Raw genomic sequence first — 16900 nt, forward strand, 5'->3', positions numbered from 1 at the left:
TTTGATTTGTCCAACTGCCTGCCCCCTCACAGCTTTTGCGGGGTGGTCCTACCTGTCACGCCGTGCTGAATATGGGCCTTGTTTGCCCTCACACTGGGCCAAAGCGTCATGAGATTACTGAAGCGGCTCTGACGTCTCTATCAGCTTGTGCCACCACAATGCCCTATTCCCTCCCCCCCGCCACCTTCACAGCAGATTCTTAGGATTCCTGTCACATGATGACTTCATTGAGGGGGGGTACAGAGGGGGCTTGCTGAAGCGCTTTCACTTTCCTTCTGATCCGTTCAGCTTGGTTCTCTCTGCTGTCTGCCATATCAAAGGAGATTTGTGGGTCATTGAGCCATGGACACAGAATATAAAGTCATCAGCCTGCCTGGCAGAATCAAAACAAAACAAAAATCAGTCATCGTTTACCGTCTTCATCCTTCAAGTGGCAGGAGATCATTAGCCTCTTTTATGAATCTATATTGAAAGCATTTAATATTTAACGGATAATCAGGATGTTAGAGGTACCAGCTAAAAGACCTTAAATATTACAGCTTCTTACAGAGCCTATCGAATTATAGTGTGATGTAGCTATCAAGAAGAAGAAGAAGTTGTTTCTATGTCTGATTTTAAAGAGACAGGCTGACATTAATGACACAACCTGATATTTTAAACGATCAGGCTGGTATTTGTACAGCATAACACAGTCATTGCTTATAGTCTTCACCCTGGCGGTGACCAGTTAACGATTGGATTTGTGTATGAGCATCATGGGCCAGATCAGTAGCTGGTACAAATACCCAGGTATACACTAACTGGGGATCTGGCCTCCTTTCTATTTGAGAGAGGTTCATGATGGTAACTCTTCTGCAGGAGCTGTTATCACTTGCCACAGTTAGAATTGCCACTGACAAACCTCGCTCAGTGCGTTTTGCTTAGTTAACACTAGAACGAGTACTTACATTAAAAATGAGAGGGCCTGTTCCTGTGATGTGTTGAGCATCTTCAACTCTAGTTGGCTTTCCAGGGAGTAGGTCACAGCCAGCAGCTTGCAAGTGGAACTCTGCACCATGGAGAAAAGTGGGCCTGGCCACACCTGTACTGAAATGTCCGTGATATGTTAATTAGAAACATTGCTAAACAGGCATCCATTTGGAGCTTTAGGTGCTCAGCACCTATGAAAATCGGCTCATTAGTCTCTTCAAAACCAAACTTTAAGCTTAGCCACAGTCTTAAATAATTCTCTAAACACTCAGTCTTCAGTGAACTTGCATAGTAATGGGGTTCTTTCTACTGTAACCCAGCATCACCTCAACCTCCTATGTGAGCTGGTAGGTTTTGGGTATAACTGCATGTTGGCTCAACTAGACTGTTTGATTGGGAGGTAATGTGGTCTGGTGCCTATTTAAAATTCATAGGGTGCTGTTACTTCATCCATTGGAGCTTGGATTGGCAGTTGGTAAAAGCCTCCAGAGATCCTGGCTCAGCTTTGCAATGCAGCATCTCCACTGAGTCTGTCCTGCAACACAGAGTGTCATCTTGCACATAAGCTAATGCCATGATTTAGTAATACCTTCCCTCACTGCAGTCAGAAATCCTCAAATTCAACAGGGAAAAAATAGGTACCCTTTATCATATGGAGAATGAGTTCTGGGATTATGGCTAAATGTGCATTAACAAACAGTCTTCAGTGATCTCCGCAAAAATAAGATAGAGGAGATTCTTTACATTCACCTAACTCTAACTTGGGAGCAAATCCTGACCTGAAAACCTTACACTGTCAAAATTCCTTTGGACCTCAGTAGGGAGTGAATTAATGAATTTAGGATTTGATGCTTTGTTATATACAAATGTAATTCGTGTCACCAAGGCCAGTGTAAATATGAAAGTTAATGAAACCAAGTGCCCAGGATGCAAGCCCCCCGACTAACACACCTGCTGCAGAGGTGTCATTTCTTAACCGTTTAATTATAACCATCAGGATGCTTATGAATACAGTATTTCTCCAAATGGTTTCAAAGCAGAGAGACAGGCCAAAATACCTCCACTCTCCATGGGCTGGACTGCATTAGTGCTACCAGCCTCTCGGCAGTTTAAATGGTTGTGCTATATCTTGGTTGCAGGGACAGCTGTCTTGGATCTTTGGATCTTCTCTCCTCAGTACAATGCGGGAGCTACCAATCTCAAACAATGAGTCACTTATAGTCTTCGATCACAGAGCCAATTTGAAATGGACGTATCAAATGAATGGCTTCTCTGTAAAACTAGGACAACCTCCTATATATTTAAGGAAATTAATTACCCAGGAAAATGAATCAGAAGGAAAAAGTCAGTGGGTCAGATCCTTGGCTCTACCCATGCTGTGCTTGGAGCAGGGCCCAAAAGGTGAGGTAAAAACGGCAAAACTGGCTTAAATCCGTTATTGTGCTGCCTCAATCTTGAGGGCAGCTGAGGACTAATTCAGCCACTGGTGTAAACTAGAACAGCTGCAGGTCATATAACTCTCTCTGTGTATTTCTCGACTCATCAAAAGTTACATGACATGTACTGATGTGTGTTTATCCTAGTCTGAATAAGTGTCTGCTATACATCTGTGTTGGCTTCCTCATACGCATACAGCTTAGTCTGTCATGTAATATATTCATACTTCTCTTTCTAACACTCACCATCTCAGTTTCCTCTTGTATTTAAATCTTGGCTCCATAAATGATTTCAAATTCCCTCATGATCAAACATGATCATGCAGAGCTTGAAGTTAGAGAGAATGTTAAGTGTTCTCTAATTAATTGCATAAATGTGGAATGCAAAAATTAAGTGTTAACTGGTCATATCTGTGTGCAGTAGGTTCCCTCAATATGTGCTAGATTATGATAATTTACCATGTGCCTGAGATATTAGCGATTAACAATTTGCATGAAAATTATTTTCCAAAGGTTATGGTGATGCTTTCTTACCTTTATTTAAGTACTAAAAGGATTGTTACTATAGTAATGGAAGAACAGTGAAAAGAAGAATATACAGCATGCTATTCTGCCAATTCCTCTAGCTATGTTTTTCTTTCTTACAGTATGCCCCTCACCGTAATATTTATGTGCCACGTTAAATAAAACAGAACTAGTAAATACGTGAAATTTACACAATTATGGTTCATTAACTAATTGATGGTGTACCGTTTTTTAATGGAAGGTTAGAACAGCTGCCTTTGGAAAAATTATATCTATCCATACCCTCTTTATTTATGGCTGATCAAATACAACTCTTGTATTTGATTTTGAAATACAAACTTCTTGTATGTGTCCATTTTAACATGGAGAGGAATATGTTAATCCCCTTAGAAGTTAACCTTTAAAAGGAAAACTCTGCTTTACTGTGGTATTGACTTTGTTCTGGTAAATTGTAGTATTTTACTCTACTTACTTTGCAATCTTAAAATGAGATGTTTATACTAAGGCTAAGTTTAAATGTTTCTTTTTCCAGGTCACCTTCTGTAACTATGTCTATGTATATCTTGGGGAAAAAATGAAGGGGTTGCATTGGTTACAAAGATTCTTGCTAGTGCTGTATGAAACTCATCAGTGTCATTCTGTAGAGATGAATCCAAAAACTCAAAGCAAAACTAAGTTAAAACCATTAAGTTTTGCATCAAAATCTTGTGAAACCACAAATTGCATATTGTTTGGATGTGAAATCATAAACTGTCCCAGATTCCAAATCTCACAATTTAGCCAGTCTTTCAAGTCTCAGGTTCAAAGTAGGAGAGTTTCCTGTTATTTTTTTATTTTATTCGCAAAAGCATGTCTTTAATTCCAAGCGGTACTGATACTGGACAACAACAGAGACTAGAACTAGTGGAAAAATAGAAAAATACATTGTGAAAAGTTTTGTGAAAAAATGTATCCCCCTTTTTCATTGAAAAATTTTTGAATTTGAAATTTTATCAGCTCTAAAAGAAACACAATTGGACAACAGTGGTGGGTGTTCTGACAGCAGACAATGGGTGAAATCCAGGCCTCATTGTCTTCCGTAGAGTGAGGATTTCATCCCATGTGTTTAGCAAAGAACTAGAGAATGGCATCCTACCCAAAAATCCTTCACTTTACTTGGGTCTTCTCTGTGAATTGAAGGATCAAGAATTCCATGAGTTCTGTCAACCTAACTCCACACTTATCACTTAAATATGTAAGAACAAATAAGCAGAAAAAATGCATACACAGGTGTGGTTATGCTTATTGAAGCATCTGTCCCCTGCAAGTCTATCAGCACCATTATTAATATTTATGGTTATGGCTTATCAATTTTTTTGTTTTAGAAAATAGGGTTTTTCCTATCAATTCAAATTTTGTTATTTTTTCGCATTTTTATCAGCTCTAATTATTGTTATTTTTATTGTAGCTTCAGTGAAGATTAGGGGACCTAGTGCTTGGCACTCATCTAATATTAATGAAACCTAGTTCTCTATTATCACTACAGCTATGCTGAAATCCCAGAGGAAAAGATTTGTAACGGACTTTATTCTCTTCAATATGAGAGAGTTGAAGAAAAAATATATAGCATGTTGTGCATAAAGGTGTTTTGCAACATGCACATACCCAGTCATATTTTGTTCTGTATGCAATGTTGGCCAGCATAAACACAATTAAATGTCCTCTCTTCCTTGGGGATCTCAGCGTAGCAGCAGTGATAATAAAAATCTGTGTTTTGTTAAAGTTGTGGGTCTGATGCTGGAAAACTTGGATATGAAGAATATCAAGAGAAATAGCCAGGAGAAACAGTGAATAGAAACCATATCAGCTAGTAGTTGTGCCTCTGTGTGTTTGGTTGTGGAATATGCATAATCATTCAATCCAATTGTTGCTAATTTAGTTGATGAGTGGAGGGTTTTTTTCTTTTTGGTTTTGAGAAAGAATGTTAGCTGTTGCTCTGTGCTCCTACTGATCTTCAACTCAGTTTTCAGAAAGGAATTGTGCATTAAAATTAATATCTTCCACTATGGCCTGAATCTGCACTGGCCCTTTCCATCTGATAATCACATTTGGCTGAGAAGGGAGGAGAACCTTTGCAATCCTGCTGTGGGGGAGAGATGGGAGTAAATATGGAGAATCCGCTTTAGAATCCTTGTCCTATGCATGATGCCATAGACCACTGCTTTACAGGGGCTTGAGCCACAGTAGCACAGATGGTGGAGGCAAGGCAAAGTAGGTTAAGTGTAGGTAAGTAGGAAGTGGATCTGCAGCAAGCTGTTTCCCCAGATGACCAGCTGCCCTCAGACTCAGCTGCAGAAGTTCCAGCTGTGGTGTCTTCACTGCTGGAACTCCTCTGTGCTAACCCTGTTTAGATGGGCTTTTCCCAAGGTAAAGGATTGGACCTGCACAGTTGTTCAGCTGGGAGTCATAGAAGGTGAACGTGAATGTTCCATTAAAAACAAATGCCACTAGTGAAGCTGAATTCGAAAAGAAAAACATCGGTCTTAGTCAGGGAGATGGTACTTCTGACAAGTAAAGAACACAGAGTTTGTGCTATTAATTCTGAAAAATTGTTGGGACAGTAGAAGGGGGTAAATGGAGTGTCTATGAAAAGCTTTGTAATGGGATACTGTATGACAACATTTTCTAAGCTCTTTGGCAGAGTCAAACCTTGATCCCAATGAAATCAGTAGGAGTTTTGCCCTTCACTTCCACTGGACCCAGATTTGGCCCATAGCTAAAATGGGATAATATGTTAAGGGCCTGATTCTGATCTCCTTCACAGCACTGCAGCCTCATCTATGGAGCAGCACCTGACATATGCCGATTTAAATGAGATCTTAAACAGGGCCAAGGACTGCAGTCCTGCAAAGCACTCAAGCATGTGCTCAACTTTCAGCACATGCGCAGTGCCACTGAGTTGAAAGTTAGGTATGTTGGATTGGGATCCAAGACTGTCTTCATTTTAATTACCTGATTTCTTTAGAAACCATTGGAAAATAACTTAAGCAGCGTTGTTTAAAGGAAAGTAGATTAGATGCTGCATAGTACTCCATTTGTCAGAAGCAAGCCTTCATGATGCCAGATTGTAATGACAGGTACATAGGTTTTTGGACTGTATTGCCATAAGTAACATGAACTAAAATCAATGTGATATCAGTGGCAATTTTTATTATGTCTTATTGGAAGTTAACTAGTGTTTAGAATTCTAACCTATGATATTTTTTCTCTCAAATTGTTGGAACATTGGAACAGCAGAAGGCATAACCTGGTAATTTATTCCTTTGTGTACAGAATATTTTGTGTTTGTATTTGGGATGGGAGGGCAGGAAGATGATTGAAAACAAAACCCAAGTGGCTGTGAAACTATTTTTAAAACTTCATAACATTAGTTTAACTTAATTTGATGGGATAGATATGAGATTCTTTCATCACATTTGGTGTAAATCTGATGTGACTGCAGAGAAGCTGCACTGGTATGACACAGGTGCCAATGAAAGCAGGATCTAGTCCAGCCTTATTTGCGAAGAATAAAATTAGCATTATTTTCAGATTAAGGCATCAGATCTCAGAATATTAGTATTAATATTGAAGGGAGGATCTGTTCTTTTATTTTCCCCCTTGCTCAGTGGTGTCTACCAGCTACAGACAGGGAAATATACTTTTTTTACATACTCAAATCTTCTAAGTATTAATAAGAAAATAAATTAAAGTGGTTCTGGCTATCAAATAGTTTCTCAATGAGATTGTTGAGTACACTGAGGGAGGCAGAGCAGCATGACAAACCTGGCAAACTGCTGGAGCGGAAGAGAGAGATTCTGAAATCCCTGAAGAAAATTTGTAAAGAGATTGAAGTTACTCCAGCTGCAAAGCCTGATCCTAGAAAACTGGGGCAGCATCTTTCTTAAGCACTCCTCTCAGACTAGCCAGGGAAGCTTGAGATTTATTATTTTGAACTTTCACATTGTTCAGTTGGTACTGTCTGTCCCTTTCTAGGTGAGTGGAGGGCATAGTCATAAATCAGATCTTACTTATCAAATGTGCAGTGTCATGAACCTTCTTCAGCATAGTCAATTCCACTCTAGCACTAACTTTCCAATCCTCTTACATAGTTGGCCCACCTTGTAGCCTCGGTAGAGATCGCTTGTATATAACCAGGGGATTTGGCAGAAACTCAATCCCTTTCAGCAGAGTTTTCGTGATATGTTGTTATCCATAATGGAACTTCAATTCTTTTACTAGAAAAGTCCAGCATCTCATTTTATTCAGTTCCTGTCTTCATTCTGTCCTCTCTCTTACTGTATTCATCTGTTTCTCAGCCTTCTTGGGAAGATTGCTGTTTCAGAAGATTAAAATGAATCTAATTTTATGTTTCAAATCCACATAAACTATGGATAGTTATGGATGCTTGGACTCATTGTGACAGCAAATTCAGCTTTGAATGCCCTGCAGGGAATTATGTCTTAACATGTTGTATCTCTTTTTCAGTGCCCGCAAGGCTATTTCTTCATCACCCTGTAAACTGCATGGTGGGGAACGCCAACAAAAAAATCAGACACTTTGGAACATAAAAATGCAGTGTAAATAAGGTGTAAGATAGGCAGTAAAGCAACAAATGGCTTGGTCTATTTAAACCTACTCTGTAGAAAACAGAAATGGAAGATGCATTTTCTGATTGTCTCGTGAACTGAGAAAGCTTCTGCATAGTTCTAGAAAGAAACGTATCTTTCAGAATTAGTATTACACACTGGAGTCTAATTGGTTGCATGCATAAAAGTGCATAAACACATAATATAACATGGCTTTGTCTTTGTATTTGCTGTCATTAATGCTAAATGTTTGTTTCTAGTCCAATCTACCTTCCCCTCTCCCCTTTTTTGGGGCGGAGGCGAAAGGGGCATGTAATTCACCTTTTTCATCTACAGCAAGCACTAATTTCAGAAGAGTTGTTAGACCACACATGAATAATGTTCCTAAACAATGGCTTCAATTAGTGGTCAGATATAGCTTGTTGGTGTTTTTGACCATTTTCTTATCCTGGACTATACAATAGATATTTTGTAGATTCATGCAGGGTTTTTGCAACAGCTGTGTGAGATTTCTTCTGAAGAAAATGTTCAAAAAAGAAGGCTGGGGTCCTACTCCAGGACAGGCCCAACAAAGAAAGTAACAGTCACTAGCCGTCACCTTCAACCCCCAACTAAAACCTCTCCAGTGCGTCATCAAGGATCTACAACCTATCCTGCAGGACGGTCCGTCACTCTCACAGATCTTGGGAGACAAGCCAGTCCTCACTTACAGACAGCCCCCCAGCCTGAAGCAAATACTTACCAGCAACCACACACCACACAACAAAAACACTAACCCAGGAACCTATCCTTGCAACAAAGCCCATTGCCAACTCCGTCCACATATCTGTTCAAGGAACACCATCATAGGACCTAATGATGTCAGCCACACCATCAGAGGCTCGTTCACCTGCACATCTACCCCATGTGATATATGCCACCATGTGCCAGCAATGCCCCTTTGCCATGTACACTGGCCAAACCGGACAGTCTCTATGCAAAAGAATAAATGGACACAAATCAGATGTCAAGAATTGTAACATTCAAAAACCAGTCGGAGAACACTTCAACCTCCCTGGTCACTCAGTTACAGACCTAAAAGTCACAATTCTCCATCAAAAAACTTCAAAAACAGACTCCAATGAGAAACTGCAGAATTGGAATTAATTTGCAAACTGGACACCATTAAATTAGGCTTGAATAAAGACTGGGAGTGGATGGATCATTACACAAAGTAAAAACTATTTCCCCATGCTAATTTTTCTGCTACTGTTACTCACACCTTCTTGTCAACTGTTTGACATGGGACATCCTGATTATCACTACAAAAGTTTTTTTTTCTCCTGCTGATAATAGCCCACCTTAATTGATTAGTCTCGTTAGAGTTGGTATGGAAACACCCATTTTTTTCAGGTTCTCTGTGTATATATATCTTCCTACTGTATTTTCCACTGTATGAAGTGGGGTTTAGCCCATGAAAGCTTATGCACAAATAAATTTGTTAGTCTCTAAGGTGCCACAAGAACTCTTAATTCTTAATGCTCTAGGTCAGTGTTTCCCAAACTTGGGACGCCGCTTATGTAGGGAAAGCCTCTAGCAGGCTGGGCCGGTTTGTTTACCTGCTCCACCTGCAGGTCCAGCTGATTGCAGCTCCCACTGGTCACGGTTCGCCACTCCAGGCCAATGGGAGCTACTGGAAGCAGCAGCCAGTACATCCTTCGGCCCACGCCCCGGATGTCAAGAATTTCTCCAAAACATTACAAACTTACAAAAATGTTTGGTGTCAGTTCATTTCAAGAGATGAGCTGGGTTTATACCAAATGTTATAAAATCATTTGTCAACTCTAAAATTAACCTTGTTTTGAATCTCAAGTGTAGAAAATCAGGCTTTCAGCTAATAAACACCCATAATTTTGTTTGCCCATGTTACTCACGATCGTACAAAACACCACTAATAGTGATGCTCTGTATACACAAAGACAGGATATGGTTTTTTCCATACTTTTAGCAAGTGGCACTTAAAGTTTTGTAGATGGAGCTGGAGCCATAGTGTCTAGGAGACCAAGCATTCTGACAATCTTGCTTAAGTGCAGCAATTGAAGTTTCATAACTAGCTACCCAAGGGGCCTGTACACTAACAGCATCCTCCTACATTGGCGCTATATGTTAGGAAAGTCAGAGGAAGTCCAAATTAAATGGCTTAATACCCATGGGCCTTGGGCCTGCATGGGGGCATCAGGACAGAAAATAACAATAGTAATAATAATAATAATTAATAATAACAACAATAATAAAAGGTACCATCCTCAATCACTCAAACAGTCAATAAGACACAGAATCTGTGCAGAATTGATTGTATTCATAGTAAGACTTTGGCTACTTATAGTATCCATCAAAATTTTATTAATAGGTACAATTTTAACTTTGTATTGGCATTAATGTTACTGAAGAAGTGTATCAATCAAAAAGTAGAACAAAGATATTTGCCTTTGATTTCACAGTCAACACTCTGATTAAGTTAATGCAATACAGTGAGTCTCAGTTAAAACTTGTGTTTGAAACAAGGTAGTAAGCTTATTACTTGATTCTCCACCTCACTTTTTAGACAGCCCAATGCTGTGAGGTGCCAAGCATCCTCAGCTCCCACTGATTTCTATAAATAGGCATGACTGTAATTTCCATTGAAACCAAAGGGAACTGAGGGCTCTCGACTCCTCACAGGACTGGATGTAAGTGTGTGTATGTGTGTGTGTAAATGCAACATCAGAAGTAAGACCCTGATCTTACTGACACTTACACATGTGAGTAACTTCCCTGAATTTAGCTCAGTGGGAGTACTAAAAGGAACTGATCTTTACACATTGAAGTAAGATGCCCACATATACTCCCATATTGACCATTATGTATATAAAAAGTAGTTCTAAACATTGTGTATGTAAATATGCCGGTGTGTATGTGTAGTATACTTTTTAAAGGAGATCCATGTGTGCACATATATAATGTTTCACGATGGGTTGCTGATCTTGTTGCCACAATATACTAAATTAAAAAAAATAGAAATTATTAAAGGAGACTATTGAGTCAAACCCCGCCCCCCCAAATCTATACTCCCTGAGAGCGTAAGGCAGGGGTAGGCAACCTATGGCACGTGTGCTGAAGGCAGCCCACGAGCTGATTTTCAGTGGCACTCACACTGCCCGGGTCCTGGCCACTGGTCCGGAGAGGTGGAGGGGAGGGGGCAATGCATTTTAATTTAATTTTAAATGAAGTTTCTCATATAACAATAGTTTAGTTATATATTATAGACTTACTGAAAGAGACCTTCTAAAAACATTCAAATGTATTACTGGCACACGAAACCTTAAATTAGAGTGAATAAATGAAGACTCGGCACACCACTTCTGAAAGGTTGCCGACCCCTGGCTTAAGGTGTGACCCAGTCAATTTAGGGCACCCTGCCTATACCCTATTGAGGGTTCAAAGCGTGACCCAGTCAATTTAGGCTGCCCCTTTTCCATACTGAAGGTTCGGGGTGTAAGACACCTACTCTTTCCCCCGGGGCTCAGAGAGAAACCTGGTCAATTTACATACCCACCCTTTCCCATAGGGCTTTGGGCTCTATGGGTCCATGCAACATTTTCCCAGTGAAAAAGCCTTACACAGCTGTGCTCTAAACATTTTGAACTGTATTTGCATATTAACTAAAATGTAATGAATAATTATTACATATTCTATTCACCCCTTCCCCCAACACTGACCTGCACATTATACATGTTGCTGAAGAATTCAGTGCATGTTTAGCATCTTAAAGGTACAGATGTTAGGTATCAGTAACAGCAGGTCTTTAACTTTCCAAAAATGTTTCAGGCTCAGTTATGGCTCTATCATTGTGACATGCCCTGAATAAGGAGTAGGGCACAGTGGTGTTGCCACAGGAACATATCAAGAACCAGATTTTTATTCTAAGAGTTGCAGTCTGGCTCCCTTGTTCCAGTGAGGAAAGCAGAGGGAGGAGTGGCACAGATTACTTGCCCTTGTATGGTGGTTTAGCTTTGCTAGCCCAGGTCATTAGGGATGGAGCCAAGAGTTCATGCACTCCCCAGCCCTTCCCAATCACTCCTCACCTATATGCATAATGTCCCTGCACAATTTGTATTCTCACACCTTGCTGCTACCACAATGTGGTTAGCTCAGGTATAAGAGTAAGTGAGTCCTTACTCCATCCTAGCTCCCCAGTGCAGTAGCATAGCCAGGCTCACAATCTGGCCTTTATAATTTATAGATAAATGCACATCTATTTTCCTACATAATCCAGAAGTCAGAACACATTGGTCTTCCTTTCTAAGTCTTGCAGCAAGTTAGGCAATCAGAAGACTCACATAAAAAATTTCTACAGCAAAATGAGGTTCCCAGGCTTATAGCTCCTGTGTCAGTAGCTCTGAAATTACATTTGGATTGTCTGTATCTTTGAGACCACTTATTGTCAAGAAAACTCAACAGCTCTTGGGCAGGCATAGTTCTGGTGAGGCATTTGTCTGCATTGGGATGAGAATAGCTCATATGGTTGGGTGGATCAGGTGATCATACGTTCAAGTGACTACATCAGAGTATTTATGACTAGATCATATTGTTTCAGCGATTGCATTCATAGGGACTGTGCATTGCACCAAGTGCTGTTTTGGGAATACGTGTTGAATTTGAATTTACCATACTGTGGCACAACACAATGGGGCCCGACCCATAGCCCGTTGAAGTCAATATAACTCAATGCGCTTTGATCAGACTTGTGTTCTCAAGACCTGCAAGGGCCCCTCCTTCTGATGCCATTTTTGTTGGGTTGGGTTTTTTTTGGTTTGTTTGTTTTGGTGGGAAGGGTTGTGTACGTGAACTTTTCTAATCCAAACAAGGTAAATCTTTCACTGAATATACTCTGAATATTGGGGTTCATTAGAACCCAGATCCTCAAAGTGAAACTCAGGGAATGCAAACCCACAAAAACTGAATCCATAAAAGAGAGGGGGTTTTTGACCAGTGCCTGTTCCCACCCTGCAAACCAAAGTCACAGAGTTTCACAAGGGACTACACTTGATTTTATCCATCCATCTATCTATCTTAAGGAAGAAATTAGAAGTCTGTTTTAATGAAAGGGGAATAGAAGTCAATGGAATTTGGCTTTCAATGGTGTATATACTGAATCATCTGGATGCTTTTATGTTAGATTTCTGAGTAACACCAATCAATGAAATTGGCCTGTTCTTTTCTCTCCCTTTCTTCATTTAAACGTCAAGGTGAAATTCAAAGGCTTGTGCAGAGCTACTTGAGTCATTCAAAAGATCATTGCCCTACTGGGGATTCTCTTTGTTTCAGCACTTGAACACCATTGGCTTTATTATCTCCATTCAGGTTTTGTGATTATTCTCATCCCATAGTCTCCTAATAGTCGTTAGAGATACAGACACAGTGTGGATTCTGCCTTTGCATTGTTTGAATAAATGTAAATACCTGCTAAGATATTTTGTGACTTGGTGGTAGTACCTGCTAATGACAGAGTACAGCAGCAGATTATTGTAGCATGTCTCTGCATACCAAGGGCCTGATCCTTTGAGATACTGAGCACTCTCCACTGCTAGTAGTTTAAATGGGAGATGAATGTGCTCATCGCCATATGGCTGCTCAGCATCCCCCGAGAATTGGGTCCGTATTTATGAATTTATAAAGTGCTATGGCTCAACCCCACAACAGGCAACTACTTAGTTCATTTAGTTAGGTACTAAGATTATCTAAGAAGAAAGCCAGTGCCTAATTAGAGAAGCCTCAAAGGATATTTAGTTTGCAGCCTCCATTTAAAGTTAGTGATACTTCCTTTAACATAACAACAATAATTACTAATAAAACCCTGAATAATTCCAACACAGGAAGCGAATCTAGGTATTCTGTGGTAATATAGCTCCTCACTAAGAACTGATCCACAGCCCGGAGAGGTTATCTCATGAACTTCAGTGGGTTTTGGATCAAGCACTAAGTAGGGCTTAATTGCCTGTAAATTAAGAATGAGGAACTGATTCAGTACAACAAAATAGAGTCCAATGCCACACAACTCTCAGACCAAATCAAACTCAAATCTGATTTTAAGCTTTCATAAAGCTTGTTTCTATTTGCTCATGCGGTTTTTGTGATGCAACATCTATGTGAGTACAAATTTGAACCACTTCAAATATCGCTTGTTGGAGTGCTTTGCGGGGACAGGCTGGGAACTTGGATTCATATTTCACTGCCCAAACAGCCCCTACAGGTTGAGATGCGGGTCATAGGCAAAACCAGAGAGACTATTTCTGGGTATCTTCAAGATGAAGTTTTGCTACTTCAATGGAAACTAATAACTCCCCTTTAAGTCAGTGGAGTTACTCAAATTTACACCAGTAAATCTACCATTTAAGACATTTATCACCATCGTATCTGACTGCTGAAATGTGTTATTTTTTGTATAAAATTTAAAATAAGTTTGACGCTCTTCCACTTAGTACATGGGTATAATCTCCTTTGTCTTTCATATGAACTACACATCCCCAAAGAAAGAGTGCGGATCTCAAAATAGAGCATAAGATCACATACATAATATGTCTGTAAAAGCAGCAAAGAATCCTGTGGCACCTTATAGACTAACAGACGTTTTGGAGCATGAGCTTTCGTGGGTGAATACCCACTTCGTCAGATGCATGTAGTGGAAATTTCCAGGGGCAGGTAGATATATGCAAGCAGACGTAGAGATAATGAGGCTAGTTCAATCAGGAGGATGAGGCACTGTTCTAACAGTTGGGTGTGAAAACCAAGGGAGGAGAAACTGTTTTGTAGTTGGCAAGCCATTCACAGTCTTTGTTTAATCCTGAGCTGATGGTGTCAAATTTGCAGATGAACTGAAGCTCAGCAGTTTCTCTTTGAAGTCTGGTCCCCGAAGTTTTTTTGGCTGCAGGATGGCCACCTTAAGGTCTGCTATAATGTGGCCAGGGAGGTTGAAGTGTTCTCCACAGGTTTTTGTATATTGCCATTCCTAATATCTGATTTGTGTCCGTTTATCCTTTCCATAGCGTGTCCAGTTTGGCCGATGTACATAGCAGAGGGGCATTGCTGGCATATGATGGCGTATATTACATTGGTGGACGTGCAGGTGAATGAACCAGTGATGGTATGGCTGATCTGGTTAGGTCCTGTGATGGTGTCGCTGGTGTAGATATGTGGGCAGAGTTAGCATTGAGGTTTGTTGCATGGATTGGTTCCTGAGCTAGAGTTACTATGGTGCGGTGTGCAGTTTCTGTTGAGAATATGTTTCAGGTTGGCAGGTTGCCTGTGGTATGTCTGCTAGCTGGTCATCTTGGTTGCTGTTTACCACTGATCTTTTCTTTTTTTAGGTCCCCTCAGTATCTTCTTTTCAACTATTTTGTTTTCATGCCTGAATTGTTCTCTCTAACATTACAGTGCAACCCATACTGTATTATAGTCACCACTCAAGGAACTGATAGAAATGGGTTGTTTAACTCAGCAGGTTTTCTAATGAAGGTAGAGTGGAACTATGCTCAATACACTTGGAGATAGTTTGGGATTGGTCTCTTACAAAAGTAGGTGGCTTAATAAGAATAATTGCTAGCACAGATTTTACATTATGTGATCTATTATCTGCAAGATAGTATTGGATCACCTCCCACTTATTTACAAAATAGAAATAACATTAACAATCTCTCTTTTTAACTCCTATAGCCTGGGAAGGAGAAATAGCTCGATGAGTTTATGTGATTTAGTGTATGTGAGAAAAGAGCTTATTAGGAGAAAACTAAGAGATAAGAGATAAGTTTAGCTGAGAAAACGGTGAGATCTTTGTTCATTCTTTGTTTATTCTAGGTCTAGCTTTATGAAATTTCTTTCTTCTGCACTCTCAGACCTACCCCTGTTAGTCAACAGGTTCATGGTTCCAGTGGAACACAGTTGTTAGGGGAGGTTGTAGTAAACAAAGACAAAAGCCAATGAAGGGCTTTGAGTATCTAGAGATCTGTTTTCCTGGATTCACTAAGCTTTGCAGATGTATTCCTAGCCACCAAGACCTTGACAACATCCCTCCTACCTCCCCACCACCACATCTTAAGTTCCACACACCTTTCTGGGAACATTCGTTTAGCCTCATGCAATCAAGCTACAATCAGAAGGAGGCTTGAAAAGCAGATTGGGCTAAACAAGACAAAAATTAAGCACCTTGTGCCAGATCCAACACAGAAGTTTCCTGGGTTTAACCTTCCATGGTCACCTTGGTCAACTCTGAGTTAAACCCAAACCAACCATGGTAGATGCGGACTTCTAATGCACAAATGGAAAATCAAGAACTCCCCAGCATGCGAGTGAAGTTCTCCACAACAGACCATTGAACACATCACTACCTATGGCACAATTTATTAATGTAAAGGAGGCATCACTGAAATAAATTCTGCTACTCCTGGTGTAGCCATTTGGCTCAGTCAACTTCAGATGAAATTGTAGTTGCTGCTCTACACCAGCCATACAAAAGAAGAAGTATCTAGACAAAGGGCTTGAACCGGACTCTTTAAACAATGGGGAAATAGTGCAAAGAGCAGAACACCAAGGTGATTTGGTCACAGTGACCTGTATTATGCAGACAGATTGCTGTGTTTTATAAATAAACTATACCAGTGTTTCCAAAACTTGGGACGCCTCTTGTATAGGGAAAGCCCATGGCAGACCGGGCCAGTTTGTTTACCTGCCACGTCCTCAGGTTCAGCCGATCGTGGTTCCCACTGGCCGCAGTTCGCTGCTCCAGGCCAATGGGAGCTGTGGGAAGCGGCGGCCAGTACATCCCTTGGCCCGCACCACTTCTAGCAGCTCCCATTGGCCTGGAGCAGCGAACCGCAGCCAGTGGGAGCCGCGGTTGGCTGGACCCACAAACACAGCAGGTAAACAAACTGGCCCGGTCCACTAGGGGCTTTCCCTATACAAGCAGCGTCCCAAGTTTGGGAAATACTGGACTATGCTATAGTCAGGATTTACTTTTGTTCAAACCAGTTAGAATAAAGTTTTTCTTCTGAAAAAGATAATTCCTTGACTTTGGCACAAGCCTTGAATAGAATGCAGAGTCACAATTCAGTCCCTGGTCCCGCCTTTGCTCCTGGGAGGAAGTATTCAGTGTCACTTTTATAAGTGATGCAGATTACTTCCCTTCCTATGCTAGCTAACAGATTGGGGAAAGAGGGTGAAGGCTTCACCCACTGCCTACTGCTGCCCACCCACCTGTGGAGGAGGGCATGTAGCAATCTCTACTCATTGCTCTGGTTAGGTAATTCAGGGTGGTAAGAATGTGGATCTCCTTACATATCTCACCCATAT

The sequence above is a fragment of the Chelonoidis abingdonii genome, chromosome 9 (genome assembly GCF_003597395.2).
Source record: "Chelonoidis abingdonii isolate Lonesome George chromosome 9, CheloAbing_2.0, whole genome shotgun sequence".
NCBI lineage: Eukaryota > Metazoa > Chordata > Testudines > Testudinidae > Chelonoidis > Chelonoidis abingdonii.